The sequence below is a fragment of the Hippoglossus stenolepis genome, chromosome 21 (genome assembly GCF_022539355.2).
Source record: "Hippoglossus stenolepis isolate QCI-W04-F060 chromosome 21, HSTE1.2, whole genome shotgun sequence".
Classification (NCBI taxonomy): Eukaryota; Metazoa; Chordata; class Actinopteri; order Pleuronectiformes; family Pleuronectidae; genus Hippoglossus; species Hippoglossus stenolepis.
In genome coordinates, this window is record NC_061503.1 from 3,348,162 (window position 1) to 3,368,324 (window position 20,163).

Sequence of the window (20,163 nt, forward strand, 5' to 3'; positions counted from 1 at the left end):
ATATGCAGGGCATATGCTGCAGAACATAACAAGGAGTTAGGGATGAAACGGGGGAGGATCGTGGCGTCTCACAGCAGAGAGACAAAGATTACAACCATAGCAACGGCCCGAATGTAAAACTAACATCATAAAGTAATTTGACTATACGTTTAAATGAGTATAGTGAGAGTGAGTAAAACTGAGAACTGTACATGCAGGGTTCATTTGTTAAATTTCACAGGCCAAGACACAATCTGCTCACATTCGTCTGCTAGAGGGCGCCAGTCATCTTTAGAACACAGGCGAGCCGGCCTGGAGCACTGCACTGGAAACTCACTGCGTTGCTTTTAACCAGGTGAAAAAAAAAGATCATCCTAACTCGAACCAATCGTCCCCCCCCCTTTGGTAAAAATGTCTGATCTGGTTTATCTACCATCCATTACCCAACTCAGATCAGCCCTGTATGCATGTATTCTTTACAAGACTGTATATTGCCTACTCACATTTTCTTATGTACAAATACTTTAAATATTGACACACTTTTCCATTATGTTACACTTTTTTCCCTTCTAATAAATGTTGCTGTTACTCGTGTTGAGGGTTAATGGCAGAGGATGTCCCACCTTCTTAAGCCCGATGAGAAAAATTGTGATTTATGAATATGGGTTATACAATGGGTTATTATTGATTGATTGATTCTCATAAAAAGATATGGACATATCTGCTTACATATACAATATGCCTACTCACATATACTACCATTATTGCCTACACCTCTATTACAATTGTCATTAGTGCTCCTTTCATCTCTTTCAGACCTTTCTCATAGTGTAAATACATAAAACATGGGTACACCCCTCAGTTAATGCTAGACGTTGTCTTTTCCTGTCAATGTTGTAGATATGGCTAATTTGCTACACATAGCATCTATTGCACTTGTGCACATCCTGGGAGAGGCGGTTTTCTAATGGACTTCCTTCATACAGCTCCAATGACAAATACTACGTAAAAAATGTGTCCACTGTCATTGCACAGGAACTTGAGAGATTTTTCAATGCAACATTTGTGTGTATGAAGCATCAATTTTAATGCTGCGCTAAGAAGTATTTTTTTTGTAAATCAAATGACTCTGTGTAATGTGGACAGTGTCGCTAATAGTGACAAACAATTATTACCAGACTGTGGAGCTCCTCTCAGCTCCACTGAGCCTTTCAACCTCTTTGAGCTAATTTGTTGGTTTTTCGGGGGGCAAACAAACTCTATGTCATTACATCTGTTTTCCTCCTGCAGCAGGTAATTCCACTGCACACTGACTGCCCCATGCAGCGCAAAGCCGACACACAGAGTTCACATCAGGCTGCCCGACAAATTTTTACAACATGTAGCTACTACAGAGCCAGATCTTGTGCCAAAACAGAGAATCAGACGTACATCTGTCAAGTGGTCAGAGACAAGACTCAGGGTATAAAGTGCTCATATTGCTCCATGGCAGCCAACAGCTGCCTCGATGTGCCAACAAATACACTTTTGATGCAGGTTTTTAAGTTACTGCATCTTTAAAATGATTCTCAAGGCCAAACTGTGTGTTCGGTAAAAATCATATTTGTTGATTGTTAGACCACTTTCTAACAAGCTTAAAAGACAATGTAGGAAACCTACCACCTCATAAATGTATAACAGTGACTGTATTAGCAAACAGAAGGAAATGTTAATCTAATGTCCTGTCCACATGTGGATATTAAGCAAAACAGACTTTTTACCTCTGAATTCTGAACCTTCTATTTCAAGTCATGAAAATGTATATTTTTCTAAATGCCTTCCAAAGTAAAGATTTAAAAAAACGTCAGTCCCTTCCCTTGTGGATCAGTGTGTACATGTGAAACAGAGTGTTTTGGAAACAGTGCAACACATTTGGCCACCCGGCGTTCTTATATAAGCATTTGTAGTCACCTTTGTGTTCACGTCTATTTTGTAAAACGAAGTTAATGTGGACAGAGATTTTTTTTCTAAATGAAGGGGAAAATATCTGGACAAAAAAACATCTGCAGTATTGCAGACAAGGCCAAACAGTCACTCTACGTTTAGCTCTGTTTTGGTCTGCATCGTGTACAAATTAAAAGTTAACTTTGTCTGCTCTCTGGTGCTATAGAGCAGCACAGAGAAGTGGAAACTAGGTGGATGAAAGTGGTGAAACTGAACCAAAAAGCAATTTTGTGGGAAGTAAAACTAAAGACAATTAGCTAAACGTCTCAATAGAGTGCAGACCTGCTGAGCCGTGAGATAAATCTGTGGATTTGTCCTCAATCAACTCCTTTCACATCACACACCGTCATTTGATCAGCTAATAATACAAAACTCTGATCAGTGCAGCTTTTTCTCCGAATCACTTCTGAGGATTTAAGTATTCTGTTGCTGATCACGACTTTCTCTTTGCAAAACGCAAAAATGGATCAGTGCTTTTGAAGATTTTTGATTTCCAAGCCACTGGCTCTATTTTCACTTACATTTGCAGTTTATTTGAAGATGTGGATGAGGAAACAGAGCAGCTGTAAAGAGTGTTTTTTTGTGTGAGTCAGATCGGTTCACATTGAACATTTTTATGTTAAAGGGCAAACCTAAGAAAAATCCACTTTGAGTTGTTATACCAAACCCCTGGAGTCGTGAAACAAGCCAAATGAAATTCTCCAAAAATCTGCCCCAAAAGACGTTTTCACTCAAAACAGCCTGAACTTGTCTTTTTACCCACCCTCCTGTGAGAAGAACAGCTCATTCACTCACCCTACACTTTAGTGTGTAACATTTTGGGGGCTGCAGGGTCATTACTGAGCATAAGTTCAGTTAGTTCACTTATTAGTCCAAGTAGATGTTAAACCCTGGTTGATTGTGGTACTGTTTCATTGCTCTTCCCTCCTACTGCTCTTGGGCTTTTGGCGGGTACGCAACTCACATCACTCATGCCCATATTTTCTTTTTATTATCACCACACATCATGATCTGAGCCCTGCTTTCTGTCAAGTAGCCCTGGTAAAATTGGATAATAATACAAATCGTTCCACAGGCAATACAATAAATTTGCTTTTAAAGACACGGAGGTGCAGAGACATTATGAACTGCGGAGACCCGCTCACCTCGGCAGTGTTGGATAACTTAGGAAACGCTTGCTTTCCAAACCAAGACCCTGGAGATTGCATTATAGTGTAGAATCAATCAGAAAAGACATGTAGCACAGAAACACTTTATCTGTGCCAGGAAGAGGTATGATTGGAGAGTTAAACCTTCTCTTCCCTTTGAACAACTTCTGGATGTGAAAGAGCTGGAACTGTATTAAATAATTGAGAGTTGGAAGGTAATTGAGGACATAGATCAATAATATCTAGGGGGTTGCTCTCATTACAGAGATACCCAGACACTTCCCGAAAGTTAGCACAATGATGATGAATCTGGAGAAAAAGGCAGAGAGAAAGAGAGGAAGGAGGAGGAGAAAGGGAGCAATGAAATCCAAAAATTTAACAAATGAGACCCATTTCCCATCCCTGCTTGTCTCATCAGAGCTTCATATCAAACCTTTTGGATGTGGCAGGTGGTTTGGCCGCCTCACATTTCAAAATGTCAGATCTCTGTGCTTAGAAATGGGGATCTTTCCAGGGAGCCTGACGGCTTCCCAGGCCCTGATTTCCCAGAGGATTGGCAGTCTCGACACGCATGGGCGTCTATGAGCATTTAAACACTCAACCCCCACACCCCACTCACCCATCCAGCCTCCCACACGGCACCCAACTCCCTATTACAGCGTCTTCTATCCTTTCATCCACTATCTCCTCCCTGTTTCTCCTCCTCCATCAAGCACGCTTCGTTTCGGCTTCTATCACCTGCAAAAATAGACTTGCTCAACTTTTAAGGAACTTGCAGGATTAAACAGAGTCATTTCATTAAATGTTTTCTATGCCTGGGCCACAAGTGAAGAATGAGGAGTCGATGAAGCTGGATTTTCAAATCAGAGATGGTATCGTTTGTCCACCTGGGGTGGACATTGGACACTGCATTTAAACTGATAGTGTATTTCAAGGGAGCAGTTTATCCCCGAGGGGGCTCAGTGTGGAGAGGCAGAGCTGCCATTCATGCTGGCACACACACACACACACACACACACACACACACACACACACACACACACACACACACACACACACACACACACACACACACACACACACACACACACACAGCCGCCTACAGATGTGAAAACACATTTGTTTTACAGGCACTTTGTTTGTCTGAGATTAATTCATTGGTTTCAAAACTTAATCCTCTGCTCTCACTATGTCCTATTACTAAATGTAACTAGCCCTAATCCAAGTTAAGTCCTGAATCCAAGTTAAGTCTTGAACTCTTATTAAAATGAGCTTTGGTCAAATCATCCTCTCTTTGAAGCTAAACTGAAATTGGCCCTCAACAGACAAAAGAACCAAACTGTCTATGGATTAACTTTCTATTGGGCCCTGAGGCAATAAGCTGCTGTATGGGGCCAATATTGTAAAAATACTGAGATTTGCGAAATGCATACAGGAATCTGCGGATGTGTATTCAGAATGGTAAAATCAAATTTGTAAATATGTAAAACTTGTAAATGTGTTGGGAGATTTGCAAGTATATTGAGAATTGTACATGTATAGACAAACTTCCATGTGGGATAAATACTGAGAAACCATATAAAAATACATTCCTCATAAAATTGTTTGTCCAAATCGATGATCACACAACAAACAGCAACTCAAATCAACTGAAAGATTTCTAATGTTTGTCAGCAAAACAAACAAATTGATCAGGGATGTTAATAATTTTGATTGGAACCAACCAGAACCTATATCTGAGATGGCTACTCTGAAAAGCTGTAGTAATAAAGTGTTTACTAGCACTTCTGTCTCATGACTCAGTCGTATACAGCACTGTCCAACTCCTATGTGTCAAGTTGTTGCTACAATGTATTAATGTGCAGAATATAGCAGAATGACTTGGTATCAACACGTCTTGTTTATAATGGCTAACATCATGACATGTTGCAGTGGAACACAGTCAACTTGCATTTGACGTCACACCCAGCTTTGACCTCTGACTTTGAAAGTGTAAAAGTGTTTGCCTGTCTGTAGTTTGGTGGGTGGCAATTTGTGTACAGTGGGTTTATCAGAGTTCCCATTCCCCTTTGAGAGCAGTGGGTTTGAACCAAAACAGTTTGATTGTGGGCTGGAAAACTAAATGGGCTGAAACAGGCTAAAACACGTCATAGAGCTAGGAGAAAACAGTTGGTTAATTTACTACAAGTCAAAGGATATATTATGTATAATATATAGAGTGGCACAATACCCCACAACGGTCCCCTCATGAAACCACATTTTAATTCAGTTAATCCAGAATTTGATTTGGATCTGCACCAAATTGGACCCACTTATAAATATCAGTTCCCTAAACACGGCAGATTTTTTTTTTAAACAAGATCCAGGAATTATTCTCTGGCAAAACAATAAAAACTTCAAATAACACTCGATCTCTCTTAATGTTGACGAAAGTGAAAACCAATTCCTGCACCTGCCAACTGATCAAAGTCCACACCAATGTAATGGCCTCTTCCTTGGGTCATACCACACCCCTCCACAACATTTCATGGAAATCAGTTGTGTAGTTTTTGTGTAATCCTGATAACTAACAGACATACAAGGAAAAAACACAACCTTCTTGGCCGAGGTAATCATAGTAAATCTGAAGCTTTCGGGCACCAGGGGGTCTGGAGTACTGGGTGTCTGTTGGTTACCATTGGGTAATTCAGCCATCATAAGAACATATACAGTACATACATACATACCTACACACATACATACATACATACGTACATACATACACATGTATTTAGAGTAGTTTAGATACATTTGATCTACTTCTAAGAATGAGAGATAGTCACATTGCTTTTCTTCTCCAAACCATTGTCCTTATGTCTGCACACACGATACAAACAACATCTTTGAGGTCTAAGGTCATCTCTCATCCGCTGTTGTCCTGAGGAATCTTCCCTCCAAGGACGGCCCTGGCTGTTTATTGTCGCCAGCCTTGGTGTCTCGTGTATGTACGCCACTTTAACATTCCCCAGGAAGCTGAATGCGAAAGTGGTGACGCCAATGAAATCTCTCCCCCCACAACTCCCATCCTCCACTCGGAGTGGCTATTGTCTTCACCCCGGTCATATAAATCAGACCGTGTGCGAGAGCGGAGGAGGACTGAAAGGGGAAGAGGGAGGGAGGGACAGAGGAAGATGGAGTGGAGGAGAAAAAAAGAGAAAGAGTTCTTATGGCCAAACTGTCCTCTTCAAGGTCGTCACGGTGATTGGGTGGCTGTGAGGAGGACGGGACTCAGGGAAATGAGAAAGCACAATGTCCAGTGTATGTCATTTTCCGCAAACACATTTTTGACTGGAGCACTTCAGCTCTCCTTTTCCCTCTTAAAGGAGCGTAAGAGCAATTTCAACGCAATCTTGCAGTGAAATATACATGACCAAGTTTCATAGTGTTACATAATTTGGGGTGGATCGCTCCACATTGAGGAACTGCCAACTAATCAACACTGAGGCCAATTTTCAGTGGACACAATTTTCTAGCCTGTCAGGATCAAATCCATGTCAGATGATGTATGAGCTGTGTCTCATCACATCATTGTTCCTCTATGTTCATGTGTGTCCTAATGCAGCAGATGTGATCTGGTCCTTGTGACAGCAAGCGGATATCTGTAACTCCCAGTCTTGGTTCTCATTAGCCTGAAAGTAGGTGTGATCGAACAGACAATATATGTGACAGTTGATCCGGCTGACCTTTCCAAGAGGGTCAGCAATGGTGGATATGTGAATTGTTAATGGTTTGGTTCACCCAAATCAAATACATGTGTTATATTGTAGATATACTTGTACTATTTTTTGTTTTTTGTTTGAGAGTGTAGGGGTGAAAGAAAATTGGAATAAATGTCCTCCGAAACGACTTGAACTACATTATTTCTCCATTAAGTGTTTCCAATTAAAATTATACATTATAAAGTAAAGGATAAATTATGCCCAACGTTAGACATGGAAATGGAAATGGACGGAGACATCTGTCCATACTTGTTACTAATTTTATCTGTATTTGTGCACATCTTCGGAAAGCTCACGGACGTGGGCGGATCAGACAAAACCGAGGAATACCACAGGATAACGTGGCAGTGTAGGCAATACTTCAAGTGAGACATCCAGAATGAGGAAGAAATTTCAACAATGGTGGAACCTTTTAACGAGCATCTGTATGATGTTAGTTTGCCCAGGCCTCAGGGACAAACAGCTTTGTCTCTTTCTTAAAAGGGCATATTATCACAACCTCCTCCACCGTCTACATGCTTGTTGTTGTTGTCAGAAAGTCTTCGCAGCCCTCCAGTGGATGTAGTGCTTGACAACAATACCAACGTAAAGGACACATTGAAGTGCGTGGACATGTGACGGTTACATCGTTTGAAATGGACATATCTGGGTTTTTTTATATGTAAAGGCAGCATAAATTAGCCTTAAGGCCTGTGAATTACCCAGATTACCACCGTTTCTTGAAGGCGACATTGTAAAATGTTCTTTCGCTGACATCCACTGAGCTGGGGAGCGAAACCTCAGCGACAGATATCATAAAACATTTACTAAATAATTGAATATTGAATATTAAAAAATATGTAAGCCAGGTTAATGTCATACTCCGAGCCATGAAAAGCAGCTTAGTTCATTTATCCGTGCTCGCAATATAGTTAGTGTTAGAACCACGGTGATGTAGCCACTACCCTCAAGGATGGTTGGCAAATGTCTGTAGCTGATGAGCTAACCCTAACACAGTATCCAGAGTGAAACACTTAGGTCAACTTAATTAAAGTGGCTCTCCTCAAGGCAGCAAGCGAAAGACGAATATCCTTGAGTTACTGTTAGACACAACAGCTCATAGCTAGTATAAGCTAGTAGCTAATTGCAAAGATTTTCTGCTACTGTTTGACTTTTAAAGGAAAACACTTGTGGTTAATGTAGCAATGTCTCCAGTTCAATAAAGTGGGTGAGAAAAATTTGACCAGATTTACTGTCCGTTACTGTCATCAGCCACTTGATCCAAAATATCACTGTTTTGAATCCTGGTGTACGTGGGGCCTTCAAGCCTGCTGATACATTTAAAACTTAATTTCATCCATTGTTTCCCTGCCACAATAGAGATCAAGTGTCTTGCTCAAGGACCCTTTGGCAGGGCAGAGAACAGACTCATGGCTTCACAATGCTAATGCCCTAAAAACAGCACCATTTCAAGTTAAAATAACGTTTTCCCTTTTAATATTTGGCTGTGGTAGACATGATTCTGGGATTCTGATACTGTATTTGTTGCCTGCAGTCTGAGCCGGGAAGAGAGAAATCGATGGAGACTGAGAGCGAGGGGAGAGAAAAATGGATGCCGTTGGCTGGTTTGTGAGAAAGAAGATGGGGAGGAGATGAGAATCCCCCTTATCTTTCACGGCAGTTACACTTTTGCGGATTTTTATCTCGGCTGGCAGAGAGGCATGTGAGGTTGGCTTCATCTCGCCTTTAACTGATTATCTATTTGTCAACATTTCTCACCATTTCCCCTTTTCAAAGCCCCAGGGAGGTCTGGGAATATTGACTTCCACTTCTACAGATTGTAAAGTCGGATTCCAAATTGAGCGCAGAGGTTTCTCCCCCTGCCAGGCCTGACTCTGTACCCTCAAGTGTACACCAGGGCTCTAAATCACAGTATTTAAAAATCGACCCCACACACAACGATAGTGTGTCAATTACCGGACATCTAATGTTTAACCTGCAGGGAACAGCCTGTGATAGAGGGGAAGTACTGGCAGCAGTTGGCTGTAGGCGGCTGGAAGATCAGACCGCAGCAGCACCCCCCCTTCACTGTTGATTTTCCATTCGTTGCTTATTAGTCAGAATGTCATTCCTCTGTCCTCCCCGAGACCATGTTTCTGGCCAATGTGAAACAAACAATTGAACCAGCAGAAAGGCTTAATATGATTAAAACACGATCAGCTACGTCGGTGGCAGCAGCCACAGTGCATAATTGGATTACTAATGGGGAACACAGATGAATAGTGGTGAGGAGAACAGAGCTCCAGACAGACCTGGGTGCAGTGGGATTTTCTATTCTGATGCAGCGAGCATATTGTGGTGGGGAAATAAGCACTATAAATCATGTCACTGTCCCTGATGTGAGGAGTCATTACATTTTTTCAAACGGGTGAATTTTAGATAACCTCCGTGCATGTCCTTTTAAAATGAATTCCAAGACAATAAGGGCATGACTCATTAATTTGATGAAAATAATTATTTTCCAGTGGAGACTGTCCATTGCTGTGAGAATGTTACAGGGTCAGCTCAACCAAATTACAAAACACATTTTCTCTCTCAGTGTCTCTAACCTCAAGCCATTCCCATAATTTTAGATTTGCTTGCTCGGGATTTTAGATATTTGTCTCTCTGTCTCTTCTCCAATACAATATGGAAGTAAATGGACAGTTCCTCTTGTTTAACTCGCACAGTGTCCGTTCTAAACCTTCCCGTTTGGAATGTTCTGTTCTCTTGTTCTGTGTTAATGCTCCAGAGCTACTTCAGAATTATTCAGTGTCATTAGTGAGTGCTCCTAAAACACTTCTACAATATACTGTCACTTTTTTTAAATTGTTTTTGTTCTGGACGTTGTGTGCAGAGCTTTGATTTTATGTTTTTCTTAGAATGAAACTAAATTTGCTTCATCACTGTTCACGTATGTGGCTTTTATATGTAAGTTGGAATGAATTGACTTAACTGGTGTTATTATTTCAGACATTGCATGTCGGCTATCTCAGAGGTCTGTTCAGAATCATACACAATCTTCAGACCAAGACAAAATGCCACACAGGAAGTAATTGTTGTTGCCATGATGGAGATCAAAAGGAGTTACTGACCACCGCTGTAGTTTATCAGAGGACGTAGGAGAAGACATGTTCAACTCAGTCCACAGACTGAAGACACACTGCCCTCCCACCACTGACTGCTATCGAGTGTTGGTTGCATGTTTGTTACATTTTTTTATTTAATGTATCATGTGTTCAAATTGCACCAAATTCCGCAATTAGTTTGTAGCAAATTATAATGCAGACGCCAAGTGTGAAGCCGATTACATGAACAGTTTAGGAGATATGCGCTCCACATATAGGCCGACAGTCTGGTGGAGTTGTTCGCTAGATGCTTATTGTGTTAAACAGGGATAAAGGAAAATCAACAGCAACTTGATTTTTCAGAAACAGTGTCCCCAGTTACTGTGGTTCACTGCTTGAATTGGACAAAAAAAAAGATAGAAGTCTGTGCAAGCAGCCTGCATAACACGAGCATGCAAAAACTGAAGGCACAATAAAAAGCTTTAAAGTGATGGTACCAGCAAATGACCACTTCATTATTCCAAACACTAACCGTAATTAATGTGACCAAATAATCAATCAGGCTCTGACCACAGACAGATGCTTGTCGAGCTGTTGCACTGTGGATTCCTGAGTGAAGTGCACCCCGTACTGTAGCCTGCACATTCTTTCACGGGTTGTTTATGCAAGAAAAGAAAAACTGACACATAGAATAAAAGAAGCAAAGCCTGCAGGATCGTCTAGGCAGTCGACTTGAGTCTGCTGCTGCTTTCCAAAGACACCCTCGTCTCTTTGCAGCATATATCCACACTTTTCATAGTTAAGCCGTCAAAGCTGTCTTCCCTCTCTTTGCTGCGTGCCTGCTGCCACACCGCTCACCTGGGAACTATGTTATACCCACTGTGCTGCTACCACTGCTCTTCATCTAGCAAAATCCCCAACAGCCAACTGTAGATGCTGAGTATAGGTTTCCTCGGGGGCAACATTTTTATCAGCGCTCCCCTCCGTTGTACTGTGCTCTTGTGTGGAGTGACAAGGTCAAAGCCGAAACGCTAAACATCGTGACAACTGACAATTGATCCTCTGAGGAAACACGTCAGATGCAGCTCAAAGCTCAGAAAGAACAAACAAAAAAACCTTGATTTAAGACGTTGGTTCTTTTTTGGTTTAAACTCTAAAAATATATTTTAGCTCAAAAGAAATTGAATGTTGCCCTTCTTAGTACTGGCACTGCACAACGCTTACCCAGAAACACTTTTCATTGGAACTAATTGCTGCCACCAAAGAAATAGTCCCCAGGGTAAATGTTTGAATAGAGTAATGGTGGACTCTGTTTGTGGAGAGACACGTTGCACTGTAAAATGTGATAAGTTGGCTTTATCTTGTTTATTATGAATGGACATCTTGGTTATTGTGAGGGTATTTAGTGACGTGAGCACTTAATGTATTGAAGTGTGGTCAACTTCAATTAAATTAACAGGAACTCAATGCAATTCAGTCACATTAACTGAGACAAAATAAGGGAGAACTGTTTAGTAACGAGGTCAGAGTCTGTCGAGGTGAAAATGTATGTTTACCAAGGAGGTAATATCTTCATCTGCGTTTGTTTTTTTGTTAGTTAGAAGGATTACGCAAAAACTACTCAACCAAATTCCATTTTGTGGAGGGGTGGGGTATGACCCAGGGAAGATCCCATTCACTTTTGGCCCAGATCTGGATTAGGGGGGCAGATTTTTCTTTGGCAAGATGGGGTGTTTTTAAAAAATTTATGAGTGTGTGCAATTTGGTGCAGATCCAAATAAATATACGGATCTAGTGAATTTAAATGTGTTTTCATCAGGGGACTGTTGGGCCTTGGCGGTGGTATGCACTCCACTGAGAGCCAGTCGAGTTTATGTAGTATAATCCTCAACAGGGAAATCAACACTGTCCTTGTCTTTTCACCCAAACAGGAAAAAATATTCTAACTGAGGTTTAATTTAATTTCTCTAATGTTTCAAAATGCATTATTTCACAACGACAACTGCAAACTACTGGAAGCATTTGGGAAACAATGTGAGGAGCTGTAATATTAATGACTGTGTACAAAGTAACATCTGCGATCAGTGTAAAATTAAACTATGCTGGGAAGCTCAGCTCAGACACTCAGAAAAATCTGGCGCATGTTACTAAATGGAGCGAGTATATGATCGAGAAGAGCAGAGGACAGCAAGTCAAATGAGAAGTCGAGTCTGAATTTAATTGCACTAACTATTTGATTGAAGTAAGGTCATTATTTGAATGCTCTTTAAAGCAGATTTTTCAAAGCTGTGAGAACTGCTGTCAAAATTCCATCCATGCCCTGCACTGTATCGGGGTGGCATTAGTAATCTCACACAGATAGTGCTTGTACATCCAAATACTAAGACAGGGATTTGATATGAAAGATCTATAAAACACCCTCTTGAATTTAAAAGTGCAATATATTAGACAACTCCTCCCCTCTGTTTACTGTCCTCGGCAGATGCTGGTTTTGTGTTGAACAACACAAGCCATATTAGATGGAGGCTTATGTGTTTGGGGAATGTATAGATGCTATCCTCTCTTGTTATGTATTCTCATATCAACTGCTCTATTTCTGCTGTTGTTTCCTTTATTTTTTTATTTTTTTTGGGGGCCAGAATGCAGAGATCTGTCTTCGGTCCCTCAGACTTGCGGTGCCCGCAGGCATTAATAAACTACAGACATGTTTCTCCGTCTCCAACTCCACCTTCGCTGGCCCCTCTCTGCGACACAGGCCGGATCATTATCCTCACCAGCAACAAAAATGCCTCCGCAATCTTGGCGTTGGAGGAATTTCTCCTGCCTCTATGTCAGTCACCTCTATCAAGCATCTCTGCGGGTTGAGACTCACACCGAATGCACAAATATGACGAAGAAAAAAAATCCACCGTTTTGATGACTGCACTGTTTTTTTGTGTGTGTTCCCTGTGAGAAAGAAGGGAGCACGGGAATGTGAGAATCACTGACACCATGAAGCTGGTTGCAAGTGTTTGCACGGTGAAAGCCCCTCTCGTCTAATAAGAAATCACAGCCTGCTATAGAGCTCCTCTGTTAACATGGGTGAAGTGACACAGGTAGTGAGTGCAGCCTACAGTGTGGACAGGCGTTTTTTCTCTGGCTGCTCTCCCAGAAATCTATTGATCCTGGATGTTCCGTCTGCTGCCGGATTCTCGGTGCTGCTTGTGTGCATCAGGTCGTGTGTCCGTGGAGCAGATAAGGAAACAGAGAGCAGGAGCTGTAGACGGGGTGGAGGAGGAGACGACGGTGCAGTGTGGTGCACAGTGAGAAATCTGAAGGCGTTCTCTAGCTCTGATTCTCTCGTCCCCTCTGACTGCTCATCTGCGGGCGCGCTCCACAAACAACACTAGATGGCGGTGTTTATTTCTAGTAGAGAGCTCACCTCGTCACGCACATTAATACTAAGGGGGGGAAAAAGTTGTTCTCTCTAATTCAGATATTGATATTCCTTGGCAACACAACAGCACCCACACACCATTAACTGATAAATGTTTCTGTTTGAAATGCTGGTTACATCTAGTGTTTAAGCAGCAGTTTTAATTTCACTTATTGATTTTTGAATTAGTGTGTATTGGGATAAGGTTTCCAGCTTCTTTCAGTTTTTCCTCAGACAAAACACCATTCGAGCACAGTTCTGTCATCCGCTCCCTGAGGATACAATTTCTCTGGGCTGCTGCGAACAACACAACCAAGAGAAGCGTTCCGGAGGGTGTGACGGAGCGTCTTCTGCTGCCATTAGACCGACGGAGGAATACAGACAAGGGTTCGCCGTGTCAGGTTAAGTGAACCATTGATACGCCATTGCCTGGCAACAATGATTTACCAGGCATAATGTGAGAACTTGACCGCGGTACGCTCTGTTCCTGCAATCACCGAGGTGTCACCGAATGTTTCTGTCGTCTCAGCGTCACCATGCTTGTTTCAGCCATCAAGCCGTGCATGGCACAGCCTGCTGAGTGTCACCATGTTATTTGACGTGTGCATGTGTCTATTTTCTTGTCAGAGAAGCAAGCGGAGGGTTTGATTATCGGCCGGGGAGAGACGGAGAGTGTTGTTCGTACACGACAAGCGCCGCAGCAGAAAAGAATGTAATGCATGGCCCCCGATTGACAGCTGCTGCCCTTGTTTGTCAACACAAGGCATCGGACCGGTCTTGGATCACTTTCCGCGTATCGATCAGGGCAAGTGACATGACTTGAGTGCTGCGGCTCAGGAGGTAGAGCGGCCGTCTAGTGATCCTGGTTCGATCCCTGGCTCCTCTGGAGTGGATTGAAGTGTCCTCGAGCAAGACACTGAACCATTTACCGCTGCTGATGCTGCCGTCATCAGTATTTGACTGTGCGTGTGAATGGGTGAATGAGACAGACTACAAAAGCTCTATATAAGCAAACCATTTACCATAACAGGGGCCAGGCTTGAAGGGATAGTTCACCCCAAAATTAAAATTCACTGATCAACGACATTCAAATTGACACTGTGTTTTTAGCCTAAATTTCCGCTGTGATCCACTTGCGAATATGGATTCGAGGGAGGATAACAGCAAACATTTAGGCTAACACTTGGGCACTTGGATGACACCACACAAGCAGTATGGAGGCATGTACTTTTGAAGAATTGATCACCATTTACTTCAATTGTATTGCATTTGGCTGCGACACTGTTTACCCCTGAGACTCCAGAAGTGTTTTGTGGACTCAAACACTTCACCCACCCCTCCATCGGCATAGTGGTGAGTAGATAATGAGTGAATTTTCATCTTTGGGTGAGCTATCCGTTTAATATGGTTTTGTTAAGTGTGTGTGTGTGTGTGTGTGTGTGTGTGTGTGTGTGTGAGTGTGTGACAGCGAGGTTGACGTGGAGCCTGGGGAGACCTCATTATACCAGACCTCTATCTCCGTGTGAGACAGCGCCCTCATCTTGTTGCCATGCCCTTGACACTGTCGCCACATCCACCGCACTCACACACACACACAGACACACACTCACACAAAGTTTTTAGAAACTATTCACATTTGAGTGATTGGAGAATAAACTCATCAACAGAGAACCAGTGTTATCCGTCATCCTGTCCACCTCTAAATGTTACCCTGGGTTTGAAAAGTGCCACGAAGCAGCTTGTGATAAAAAGGGAGATTTGTCTCCGTCCCATCTTCACCCCAAAGGACAATTCTGGTTTATTACAACTTTGGTCTTATTCTTTGTAATTTCGTCCATCACTTCTGCTGGTTATAATAACATTGTACACACCTGGGGGGGAACACAGCGATATTACTACAGTCCGATGGGCCAAGAAACACAAGCAGTGAGACGATTAGAGAGAGTTTCACCAAGCCAGGCGTTTGTCCAGGTTCTCTCTTTTGTGTAACATGGACACAAAACACAATTAGTGTAAGTATGACGAACAAGGAAATGAACATCAACATCAATAATTGCCCCAATATAATTTTCATCAATAGCAATATTACTCCACTGTATATCAATATATTGCTTGTGCATTGTGCAGCACAGTGAAGAGGTGTAACACATAATTGAGCTACCCTCAGTTTAATAAATGGTATTTGTTGATCGGGTGTTTGTCATTTTCTTCTCATAAAGAAGAGTTCAAAACCAAAATCTTCACCCAGGAGCAAAAATCTATCTTTAAACTTGGATTAAATAATAATGTGACATTTATCGTGATAATTGATACCAACTGATATCATTTTTTTAAGTCTTGTTATCATTTTTGGCCATGTAGTCCAGCCCTAGTGAGTACACTGTTGTTATTACCCCTTATGGCTGAGTCGTGAGAACTGGGATAGACACAGAGCACAAGTGGAGAAAACTGGGATGGGAGCTGAAGTTTCTTGCATCCTCCCAAAGAAACAATCATCAAACTTTTTAAAATTAAAATCAATTTCAATAGTGAGGCCTGTAAGTGCCATTTAGTCTTAGAATAGGGACAAAAAAACATCAGGAACATGGTTTAATTTTACAGAAAAACTAATGAAAGAAACACTGAATGAAAGATTGCGTTGTGTTACAGAAGCTAGTGGAACAGAGGTGATGTCAGAACTAAGATGACGTCTAAGATGATGTCTTTATGAAGCTGAAAGTACACAGATGAGGTTTAACAGGTGACATTACATTACACACCTTGACATTACAAGAGAATGGAACAAGTATAAGAATAACTTCAGGTTAGTACATTAAAGGTGGTGATATGTGCACATGTTACAGCTGCAGAGTAGAATCATATCTGAAAATGACAAAAGACTAAATTACACAAGGATCAGTTTCTGAAATCCAACTTATTCTGCGGTGAGAAATCCCGGGGAAAGCTCAAACCCTGTTATCATCACCATTATCAGGAGTAATGGCTACGGAATACCGCGAAAATAACATCCCAGTCGTAATAATACAGGTGTCACCTTCTAACAGAGATAGGGACAGAGCAGGAAAACACACATGCACACACACACACACATTTACACACACCTGTACCCCCACATGGTTATCATGAAGACAGTGATGTGGCCACACGTTTCACCTCTGCCACGTGGTAAAGGCAGACCAACATGAGCGCCCCTGTCTCGTTCTACTGCGCCTGACCTCACGTCAGATCCGCCAAGGTGGGTGTCACCTTATTCAGGAACGAGGCGTCGCTCGCTCCGGAGGATCATTGCCCCCTCTGCTTGACGACAGGGCCCGAGAGCTTATACCAGAGGCAGAGAGCTACGTGAGTGATAAATCTAAAGAGGCGTTGCAGAGAGGAGAAAACGGGCAGGGGAGGGGAAAAAAAAACAGAAAGGGAGGGAGAGGGGAGATTTGGTGAGAGAGAGAGACAGGGAGGGAGAGAGGGATGGGGGAGAATGCAGTGTGGGAGTGTGGGAAAAAAAGGGGTAGATTTGATGCAGAGGAATGAAGGGTGTAGAGGTGAGGGAACGATTAACCCCCCCTGTTTCATCGCAGCACGACCGCAGCCTCGTTCAACCTCAGACAGCAGAAAATAGGCCGAGCCATTTATCTGCGTGCAGAACTGTGGCGACCAGATGAGCAAACCTGTAAACCCTGATCCAAGGTCAGTTTTTTCCCCCCCTGAGTGGCTGAGTTCAGGGGTGGCGGATTGGAAAAGCTGGTCCTCAATCCAAGCTCTGACATGGCGCCGTAGCTGCAACAATCGGGACAGTTTGTTAAGTCACCGTAGTTACAAATCATGACCCAGCAATTGTTAAAAAAAACGATGACTCTTGCTGGAGATCAGGCTGTAAAACCTCTGTTACAATTTAAAATGTCCCGATCAGCAGCATCTGTTTGCTTTCGTTCTACACAAACACAATGGTAGACGTGCTCCCTCTTTGCCTCACGGCAGAAAAAAAAAACAGGAATGAAAATGTTGAAGTATTTTCAGTGGGCTAAACATGAGGAAATTCTCCCCCAGCATTGCCCAAGACTTGGTGCTTTCGCCCACAATCTACTGGATGTAAATCTACCACACACAAGAAGTGACATACAGAAACAGATGCATTTTGTATGAGTGTACAAGGTGTCTAGTTGGATTTGAGCTCTTCAGCTTTTAAAAGGAAGCCATTTCCCCTCTCATGAGAGAAAGCTGCATTTCACATCTTCCACTACGGGTTAATCATGAATGTGCTCAATGGTATGGAGGACCACAAGTGCCACATATATAGCAATAAAGCATTAAAGCGTGAATTTGTTTTTATGTCAGGCAAAAATACATTTGTTTGCAGATTAATTGGGCTAAATGAGTTATTTTATTAAAGTATTATTTTATTGGACAATAGAAACATTTAACTGTCTGTAAATATTTCAATTTAAAAAAGCATTAACATTCAAAAAGTATAATATTAAAAAAAACATTCAAGAATTCAAAAATATGTTTGTAAATAAATCCAGCATAAAAAGAAGAAAAAAAGCAGGATTCACAAGTTGAATTAAGAATACAGATTTTAATCAGACATTTAAAAGGGCAATTTCCCTTCCCATTTGCATTTCCATTTCCTGTTCCTATTAACTATTCCATTTGCTTAGTCGTTTGGCTTCTCCTTTTAGCCTCTCCATTAAGCCTCTCTGTGACACTTTGGGCCTCACGCTGGTAAACCGAGGTAAAGCAATGCAGATTGTCAATGGGACGTAACAAGTTCTCTGAATGGCTATCACCTGGCATTCGTGTGCAGGACGTATGAATGTGTGTGTGGGAGGGAGGGGGGTGACATTAGCCTTTTCATCTCCATATGACATGCCAGGCCATTCAGCCAATCAGGGAGCCCGCGCTTTGTGACATGTCAGATTACGTATTTAAGTTCCTTCATCGAAGCTGCCCGCCCGTGTGTGGGTCCTCCTTGCCCATTGACATTACGCAACATCACTTCATCATCAATTTTACTTTTGTAGCTGACATTTGTGTTTGCCTTTTGTTTGGTATGATTATTCTTGCCAATATGGGCTGGTGTGTTTTGGCATCAAGGCAGTAAATGGTAAATGATCTGTATTTACGTGACGGCTTTTTGAGCAGCTTTTCTCATCTTGATTCTTAAAGCGCTTACAGCTTTGCAATTCACCCATCCACACACACATTCATGCAGTGACAGCACAGCCGGCAGGGGCAATTTGGGGTTTTTCGGCATGTTGAATTGGGAAGATGGGGATCGACCCTTTGCTTAGTGGACATACTGCTCTCTCCCCTGATCCACAGCTGTAGTAGAAAGGAAGACAGTAGGAATGGCTTGAAAATCCAGCAGTAGCTGAAACGCAGAGGCAATGAACCCAGCGGACGTCATCTTAACTGCTGAGATTACATGAATGCTTGTGAGTAACTAATATGTATCTGGTGTATCAGTAAATTTACCATTACCTGCCATTTCATTCACAATTTATCATTGCCGTTATTATTTTTATTTTTGATATGGAGGAATACATCCACCATGCTCCAACCACCCGTCCAACTGGCCTTACCATTAACAAAAACATTTTTGGTTAATCATAATAAAATGCTTCAAGATAAAGACTCCGATCTCTACAGAAAAAAGTAAAAGTATGACATGACAGCACTGGGAAGATGGATGTGCATACAGCATTAGTGTCTTACTCTAAAACTAACACCTACCCCCTAACCTTCAAGTAATTTTAGTTGTCTAAACGCCACCAATCTGGAAGCACAGAGATATAATCCAAATATATATATATCCAACTAATCTGACATAATGTGATGTAGATATGAGGATTAGTTGCCGGGGCGGCATGCAGGTTCAGCGGGGAGCCCTGTCACAGAGCTTTCATGTTATCGTGGATAAGGAAAACAATAAAGACCCGACTTTTGGAATCTTTACAACTCGACAGTGGAGTAAGAACACAAGCTGCTTATGTTCAGGGTCTCCTAAATCTCTTTCTCTCCCACTCTCACGCATGTTTTATTTCCCATCCTTTTTATAAGCAGCAATGAAGACAACAAATTGAGAATATTTCAACTATGTTCATGTGGAGTTAGCGGAGGGAGAGCGATAGCATGTCAGAAGATGGGACACAAACCAATTACAGGCATTGATTTACTTCCAGGCTGCCTTATGGGCGGCTTAGCTTGCCGGTCAGGTTCCAGGTAATTCAGGGGATTGCATCCATCGCCATGTACTTCAGTTATCACTGCAATCCCATCTCAGCATCCGTGAAGGCACGTGGTGAGACCGGAATATTAATAAGCAGCCATGGCGTTCAAACTCCGGGGCCCGGAGGATCTTACATGATACACAGTGACACCTCTTCCCTCTGTCTCCACTCTGAGGGGCCACCATTTGATGTTTCATATTCTCCTGGTGTGCGCGGCGAGTTGAATACAGAGAAACCTCGTACAGTGTTGCTTTTGTACCCCGGGTCTCAGATGTTTGCGGATTAAAATCGCTTTCAAACATGTGATTAATGTGGCACACGTGCTAATCATTCGCGTGAAGGACTTTTTCTTGTCGGATGTCTCTAATTGTTAAGCAGCAAAAACCTCATTCCCCTCTCTGTTTGATGGTTGAACACACCCATTAGGGAACCACAGTTGTTCGGTCTGAGGGGCTGAAGGACGAGATGTGAAGGACAAGAGACAAAAGAGAGGCTGGGACGTCTTTTGTAAGCCCCTCCACCCCAACTCAAACACATTAAAGACCCTTTCTTCCCATTCCAACATTC